General features: G+C 38.7%; 1 long non-coding RNA gene across 1 annotated transcript; it reads left to right on the top strand.

Annotated features, from left to right (window-relative positions):
- The first annotated feature begins 1,334 nt into the window (after positions 1 to 1,334).
- LOC102794420 (uncharacterized) lies at positions 1,335 to 3,441 on the top strand. Its single transcript, XR_015720692.1, has 4 exons — positions 1,335 to 1,428; positions 1,519 to 1,609; positions 2,264 to 2,351; positions 2,508 to 3,441. It is a non-coding gene; the product is annotated as an uncharacterized LOC102794420 (long non-coding RNA).
- Positions 3,442 to 7,839: the final 4,398 nt, after the last annotated feature.

Below are 7,839 nucleotides of genomic sequence, written 5' to 3'. Positions count from 1 at the left end.
GAATTCCTGGATAAAAGGTTTAATTTAGTCCGACTCTTGTGTTTTCTGTTCTTCCGATGCAGAAACATTAGAGCATCTATTTTTCAAATGTCAGTCTGTTAATGCTCTTTGGTTTGAAATACACTGTTGGGTTTCCAATATACCTTCTTTCACATCGAAGGATGTTCTTTACTTTATGGACAATCTGGATTCTAAAATCTCAGATGTTGGCAATTTTGTAATAGTGTTATGTTATTTTATTCATTCATGTAAGTGAAAAAAATACCCCTCCTCTGTTTACCGTCTTCTTGAATTACTTTTGTCATAATTTTAAGTCACTTAGGCTTATTTCTAATATAAATAAAAAACTGTAAAATCACAAAGTACTTGCTATTCTGAATATTCCTGCCTGTGTCAAAAGGCCCATGTTCCTTATTATTATACCCTAGATGTTTTTATTTTCTCCCTTTAAAGTTAAAACGACTTGCTTCATCAACATTATAATATAAATTGTTTCAATACTGGTCTGTTTCCTTGACTTGTCTTGTATATGATAATTTCTTTCAATAAAGGTTGAAAAAAAAACAGATGGAAGAGCTTCCTGTCCCACAATGCACAGCGGTATCCGCGCTTAATAAATTGACGCGGGCCGCGTGGTCTGCCTCTCAGTCTGCAGGAAGATGTGGTGCAGAAGAAGGAAACTTCATTATGGTGAGGACTGATCGGTAAAGGCCCGTGCGTGCTTTGACAAAGAAAAGACTAAAGCGAGTGTAATTTATCCATGCGACAAATCTGTGTTAAAACAGGACTCGAACGTTTTATGACGCAGAGCGGGTGTAGTGCAATGGCAGTCCGCGTTTACTTGTGGGCGCTTGGTGGGAGACGGCATCAAACAATATGTGCAACAACCAGTCTGTGGGCTACTCCTGTGCGAGGAGCAACGTTATGCTGGGCAAACACTGTGCGATTTTTTTCAGCTCCTGCTCAAACTGCACGATTGACTCGCAGGGGTTGGAAATCGTAGGCCACGATGCTCTGACGCGACCTGAGTGCTCACACTGTGCGTCCATAAAAATGAAGATAATCTGTCGCTCGCTCTCCCTCTTTCACTAACACACCACCACCGTCAACTTTGCTAAATTGCTAATGAGAAACATTGATCAAGCAGCTGTGATTGGGCAGCATGTAAATCCAACTATTTTCACGGTTGTTGTGGTCGTGATCATTTTGTGAGGCCACATGGAAAAGGCTCGGATGGGCTTTCCAAAGTTCTACAAGTGCCTCCATCGCTTGTGTCCAGATCACACGCTGCACTGCCGTGCCGCACCGTCTTTTTCGCCGACGTTTGCGCGTGCGCAGTGTGAGAAGCTGCGGTGACCAAAATCTGGCCGATCGCCAAAACGGTCGCACGACTGAAAAATCGGCTCAAAATGGGCCAAAAATCGCAGTGTAAGCCCAGATGTCACAGATGTCTGCTGTTACTACTCAGTACTTCTTACGTCGGACGTTTTTAACTGGTTTCGCGCTTCTTTTTCCCAGTGGGTTCAGATGGACCGGCTGCAGTGGACACTTCTGCGGCACCGCCATGTTGTTACTACGGAACTGACACCACAGGCCGTGACTGTAGTTGGTAAGTCTTTTAGATTTAAAGTATTACGGTTAAGGCTTAACTGAGAAATCTGCTTTTGGGAATAAAACATTTCCAAGAAACTAACTGATCAATTAGAAAGTGATTTATTGGCTATTAAACAGACATATAAAAGCCAGTCAATTAAAACATCTGTGGGGGCATGTCTGTTCAAGACAGTCTTTTCCCCTTTGCCTAATTCTGTTTATAGCTTTTATAGTACTGAGTGACATGGGCAAGGAAAATGCCAAGTGAAAGTGTTTAAACTAGATAAACTTTCCATTTTTTGTAATTAGATTTTTTTCTGGGGGGGGGGGAGATTCCCTTTGCAACTGTCTGTTTCTAAATAGATCTACATATTTCTTCATTGTTCTCACAAATATGCTGCCATATAAGTAACTGTGACAACATGAGAATAAATTGGCACGTTTGTGCGCTCCCTGACTTCAGTTTAGAAAATGGGGCTTGATGTGAACATGGTTTGTGCCATTGCATTAGTTTCACTTTGCGTTTTCACTTGGATCCCTTCTCAGATGATGTATGATTTTTGTCTTGAGTCTGAAGATGCAGACAAATTAAAAACTCCTTAAATGTGAACACCTACAAATTGTCATCTTGAAGACTCTCCTGATGTTGCACTCGTGTTTTCTCTTGCAGACGTGCTGGCACCCAGTGTTAAACAAACATGAAGGCTGAGTGTTGGTGATGGAATAGAACTGCACACTGCTCGCCTTTAGGCGTAAAGGTAAATTTAATTCGGTTTATAGACGTGTTCTGCATTGAACTATTAAGCAGTCTTGTCGTGTTCACATCTTTGTCATTCCTGGTGTAACTGGCCTGGCGCTGAGCATGAAGGCTGTTGTGAATAGATGAGATAACAGTGGTTGTGGTTGTGTTGCAGGCAGAGGATGGTGGTGCTGATATCTAGAGACTGAAGGTGGGTCTCACTGACAACTTTCACTTGTATTTAAGTGTTTGCCCTGTATGCACTGATTAGTGAATAATAACATTATGCTGCAAGGAGCTCATGCTGACTGTAGGTATGTGTGATGTACATGAAGGATGTGGAGAAATGGTGTGAACCCAATCTTGTACTGCTCTGACAGAGACTGGCTCATCTCTGCTGGAGAATCTTAGTATTGGGAGAGAAAGTCAGGCCTTTGGCACAGGTTTCAGTAAAAACCATTTACCAGAACCTGACTGAAGGCCTGAAACATGCTGTGGTAATAGTTCAGTTACCTTCACTGTGCAGATTGAATAATAATAGTAATACTTGTGCTTTGGTTTTGTGTCGACAGGGATCCTGACAGGCAGTTTTGGATGACTTGGATGCAACTGCTGTCTTGGCTACATCGACCAGTTTCTGCAAATGTCAGGATGTGGAGTTCTGTCTGCATACCTCGACCTCACAGGGGCTTTAGATTTCAAGACGAGGGTTTTTATTTTTATTTTTGTCTCTAATCTCTCATTTGAAGGTTTAAAACCAGATCTATCAAAATGTTTGTTTTTAATGTCTGTTAATCTAAGCAGCAGCATCAATAAGTCATATTGAACACATTTTACACTGGAGTACAGCAAGTGTACATTTTGAGTTGGATAATTCTGAGGTTGAAGAGAAAAGATGGCTGTAAATTCTGGTTGGAAAAATGAAGCAAATGCTGAAATCCCTTAAACCAACGTTCTGTCTGAAAGCCCCAAATGTCAACTGTGAGGTTTGCAGATTATGAGAAACGGCTTTCTAGTAAACTCTTTACTGCAAGTTTATGGCATCACTCATTTGGGGTCATAACAAAAACAGCAAGATGATGTGGTGCTGAAGTTTGATTATACAATGGTACAAGAGGCTGAATAACAGACAAATGCATGATTGTTCCTCATTTTGGCTCAACATTTGTCATCTGTTGTTTTATTGGCCTGATGTGATGGTGATGGAATCATCTTTATTTGAGAAATACTTTGTGTTGTCAAGCTTCCTCTTTAAAAGGTGAATAAACTGAACAGGAAATGTGTCATTGCTTTTATAAATGCCTAAATGGAACAAGACATTTGATGTTTGTGATAAATGTATATTTGAAGGTTCCTGAATACTGCAGTTGTAGGGGGGAGGAAAACAAAAACTCTGTGTGCGTGTGTCCGCAACCCCCCCCCCCCCCCCCCCCCCCCCCCCCCCAGTAAACTAACCATAAAACCAACTGGACTACATGCTGGCAAAGACAGAACTCTGATTAAATCAAAGCTAATTATCTGTATAGTGTTATAGTAGTGATCATAACTTTTTTTTAAAGCTGTTTTAATGTAGTTTGAATTTATAACCTTCATATCTACAACCACATTTTGAAACCAATGTAACTACACTACTCTGGGTTAAAATTAAGACTGGCAGCTGCTGCTGGCAGGTTTGTTGGTGATAATCTACACTGATTATTTAATGCAACTTATTTGAGCTTGTTCCGTATGGTAACTGTCGTGTTTTTAATAAAACATCAGTAGTAGTGAGCGAGCTTCTTTCTTTTTAACGTGGCTCACATCCATGCATGTAAAACAGTATATATCACAATTTGGTTTAGACTGCCCCCTAGTGGTGAAGCTGAACTAACCCACATAACTCCTATCAACACAGTAACTGTTGTAACACTCTGCCTGTTATTAAAAGTCTCATTTAGCGGTGTGACTGGAGCAACAGCTTCCTGATCTGAACCCAAATGGTGTTTGGTTATTGGACTTCTGTGCAAATCAGTTTGTATCACATTGAACACCATGTTTCAAACATGTCCCTAAGTGCATGTGGCACCAGATATGCAGTTTTTTGTTTTTTTTGTTTTAGACTCTTATAGAAAGTGAAGAGAGGAGCTGAGCTGTCTATTGAATATGACTATTGAACATTTGGTTTTGTGTGTCCATAACTAAAAGGTCCAGATTTTATGAATAGAGAACTAATTATTTTTCACTCAGTTTTTTTTATACTCAACTCTGCATTTAATCATTAGTTATTAATCTTTGGCTCTCTTCTACAGTGTGTTGTTTGTCTTGTCTTCCTGGCTGCCCGTCCGTGAGCCTGGTTCTGCCGGAGCTTCTTGTTAAAAGTTTTTACTTCCCGTTTGCTCAAAGAGGTTGTTGTTGTTGTTGTTGTTGTTATTGTTATTGTAGGGTATTTACCTTACAATCCAATACCTTAAACTATGACTATTGTGAGTTCACACCATATAAATAAATGTAAATTGAATTAACAGTGTTGTCCAGAAATGTGACTGATTTGCAAAGAATTTGCTTGATTCAATACTGAATTTAAATGTATTATATTAAAGTTTCTTATAGAAAAAATTCTGCTTTTTTAGATAAAATATTAGTCATAATTTAGCATTTTGCAGTTCTTTCAGTGTTTGTTCGTTTGGATTTGTTGTGTGTCTGTCTGTTAGTCGTTAAATTTTTCACTCAATATTGTGTTCCAATTTTTTTCCTGTTTTTTTCTTTTATGAGAAGTTAATGATGAATAATGATTTATAAAGACTTGGCTAACTTTATTCAAACAAATGATCTTTACTTCTAGAAAGAAAAAAAAGTTAGCCAAGTCTTTATAAATCTGTCATATCTGGTGGTTATTAAACTGCCATGTGTATGATTTAAAATGGGTTCTGTGTATGGAAACATAATGATAGAATATATTCTGTAAGTTTCTTTTTTTTTTTCAATAATAGAATTGCTTGTAGGAAAACAAGTGATTGATGTATGGCAGAGAAAAAAAAATACAATCCATGTTTTTTTACATTTTTGAGTCCCCGTCGCCAAGACCAAAATCCTTCATATTTTCTTTTCCTTTCTTTTGACGTATCCTACATGCCTTAGAGTTGCTGATCTACGCGAGTGATTTACTAAATGTTTAATACAGTGTTAAAATCTCCAAAAATGATTTTTGAATTTGCAATAAAATCAGATATTTCAGAGAAAACTGTAAGAACAAAAGCCAGGTCGTCATTGTAGATAGCCATACAGATATATATATATATATATATATATATATATATATATATATATATATAAAATTTCTAAACATACTAGTTTTCTTTAGAAATCATGAGATATTTCTATTTGTGCACAATAACAGAATAATTTCAGGACAAAAAAATGATCAGACTCAGTATTATTGGCCCCCTGAAGAATTTACCTTTTTATTGAGGCATAGCACAAACCACTGCAGTGCAATGACCAGCTTTAACATTGTTATGGTCAAAGCTTGCAAATCAAGTTGAAACTGAGGCTTATCTTCCAATTTACACACAGCATAAAAACTTCAGCATGGCTTTGAGCTGTCACGGAGAAAGTATCATGCCCAAAACAAAAAACAAAAAAAAAACCAAGTCCAAACTCAGTTTAGACTTGAGAAAAAAGTTTTTGATGCTCACAGAGCAGAAGGATTTGCAAAGTTATCACAACATTTCCAAGTGTGCAGCACTAAAGGCAGACCTATCATCAAGAAATTCAAAGAGAGCTACACAGCAGAACACACCTGCAGAGGTAGGAAGTGAAAAATGATGCAAAAATGATTTTTCAGTGCTGAGTTCATGTCTGTTGTTTTCAAACCTGGATGGAAGCTTACCAATGTACACTTGTAAGAAGCGAGCCCATGCTCAACCCCAGAGTTACCTGGATAAGATAAAATCCCGCTTTGTATGACAGGGCTCCACTGATACCTAACCAATCTAACCAAAGGCAGAAGACTTTTAGCAGTTCAGGGTATTTTCAGTATAAAAATGATAATAGAACCAAAACACGTTAAAGAATAATAATTCTTTAATAGTTGCGGTGTGGACTGTAAGGTACCTGTTACAGGGTACTGTACCATTATCTATATCAGACCTTCCCAAAGTGTGGGGCCCGCCCCCTAGGGGGGGCGCAGAGCCATTGCGGGGGGGGGGGGGCGCTGCATTACAAGGGAAAAAACAAAAAAAACAACACTTGGACACTGCTAGCACGGGGCGCCCACAGAAACGCAAAGCAGGAGATGAAGCATCGCATATCTTCTCTTTGGCTTCACCTGCACAAGTGCCGAGGTAGGTCTCCCTGCAGGATTGGTCTTTCCTGCGTCGGGAGCAGCGCTGGGCTGTTTAAATCACGGACAAACAGTATCCTACATTCTTGATTTTTAGTTCACAAACACTTGTTGTAATGACTAACTACTCCTGACATGTTGGAGATGTTTGCTCTTTATACAGTAAAGTTACAGCAGGATACAAATAACATCAGGCTGATCCTGCCACGATTTGTTCCCCCGTTCAAATCAGGACAAACAGCATCCAACAGCTGTTTATGTTTTTAAACCTATTTTGCACAGAGAGACATTTTTTTGAAAAATTTATTGACAGCAATGTTGAATATTATTACACAGGAAAAGAACAACTACAGTAAAATAATCACACCGTGATGCCTCTGCCTTTGTAAATGGAGGGACAGTAACTGCGTGTTTATATATAAGCATGTAAAACCTGAAGATAGAGACAAATACTGTTAATCTGCCATTCTGCAATTCCTCTCATGTAAACAATAACGTGGCGCACAGCTGACGTGAAAAAGGCACATATCTTTGATGTTAAGTGACGAACTCTGTATTCCTCGTCCACACTTAAATGCAAAAATGAGTTTTAAAAAATCTCAGTTTTCGGTGATTCCAAACGCCGTTTACGTGGACGAAACAGCTGCGTTTTCAACAATACCGTGTAGGTGCAGACGCAGCGTAAAACAGTTAGTAGTTTATTTTATTACTACCTGCTGATTACTTGTATTTGCTTAATTGTTTACTAAATGTTTGAGGTGTGAAATAAACCGCAATTGAGCAAAATATGGGTGTGTGTGGTTGGAGGATGTGTTAGTGCGTGCGTGCGTGCGTGCGCGCGCGAGGGGGGGCGCGAACATTTTTCTGTAAAACAAAGGGAAAAAAGTTTGGAAACCACTGATCTATATCATCACTATCAAGGATGATTTAAATAAATGTTTAAATGAAACGCACGTAGATAATGAATATAAATAAACCGATGGAAATCAATCAATCAGCTCATATTCGAACATAACGCTCAGTGTCGCTATTATGGAGGAGAAAGAAAATTAGAGCAACAACGCAAACGGGGAAAGGGGCAGCTCTTCTAGAGCTTTTTGTCAGCAATATTTCAGTTTTGCTCAAAAAAGATTTGTATAATGCTAAGTAGCTTTATGAAATGGGCTATAATGAAATAAACGTTTGG

The sequence above is a fragment of the Neolamprologus brichardi genome, chromosome 2 (genome assembly GCF_056152115.1).
Source record: "Neolamprologus brichardi isolate AB-2024 chromosome 2, ASM5615211v1, whole genome shotgun sequence".
NCBI lineage: Eukaryota > Metazoa > Chordata > Actinopteri > Cichliformes > Cichlidae > Neolamprologus > Neolamprologus brichardi.
This window is presented reverse-complemented; position numbering and strand designations above follow the sequence as displayed.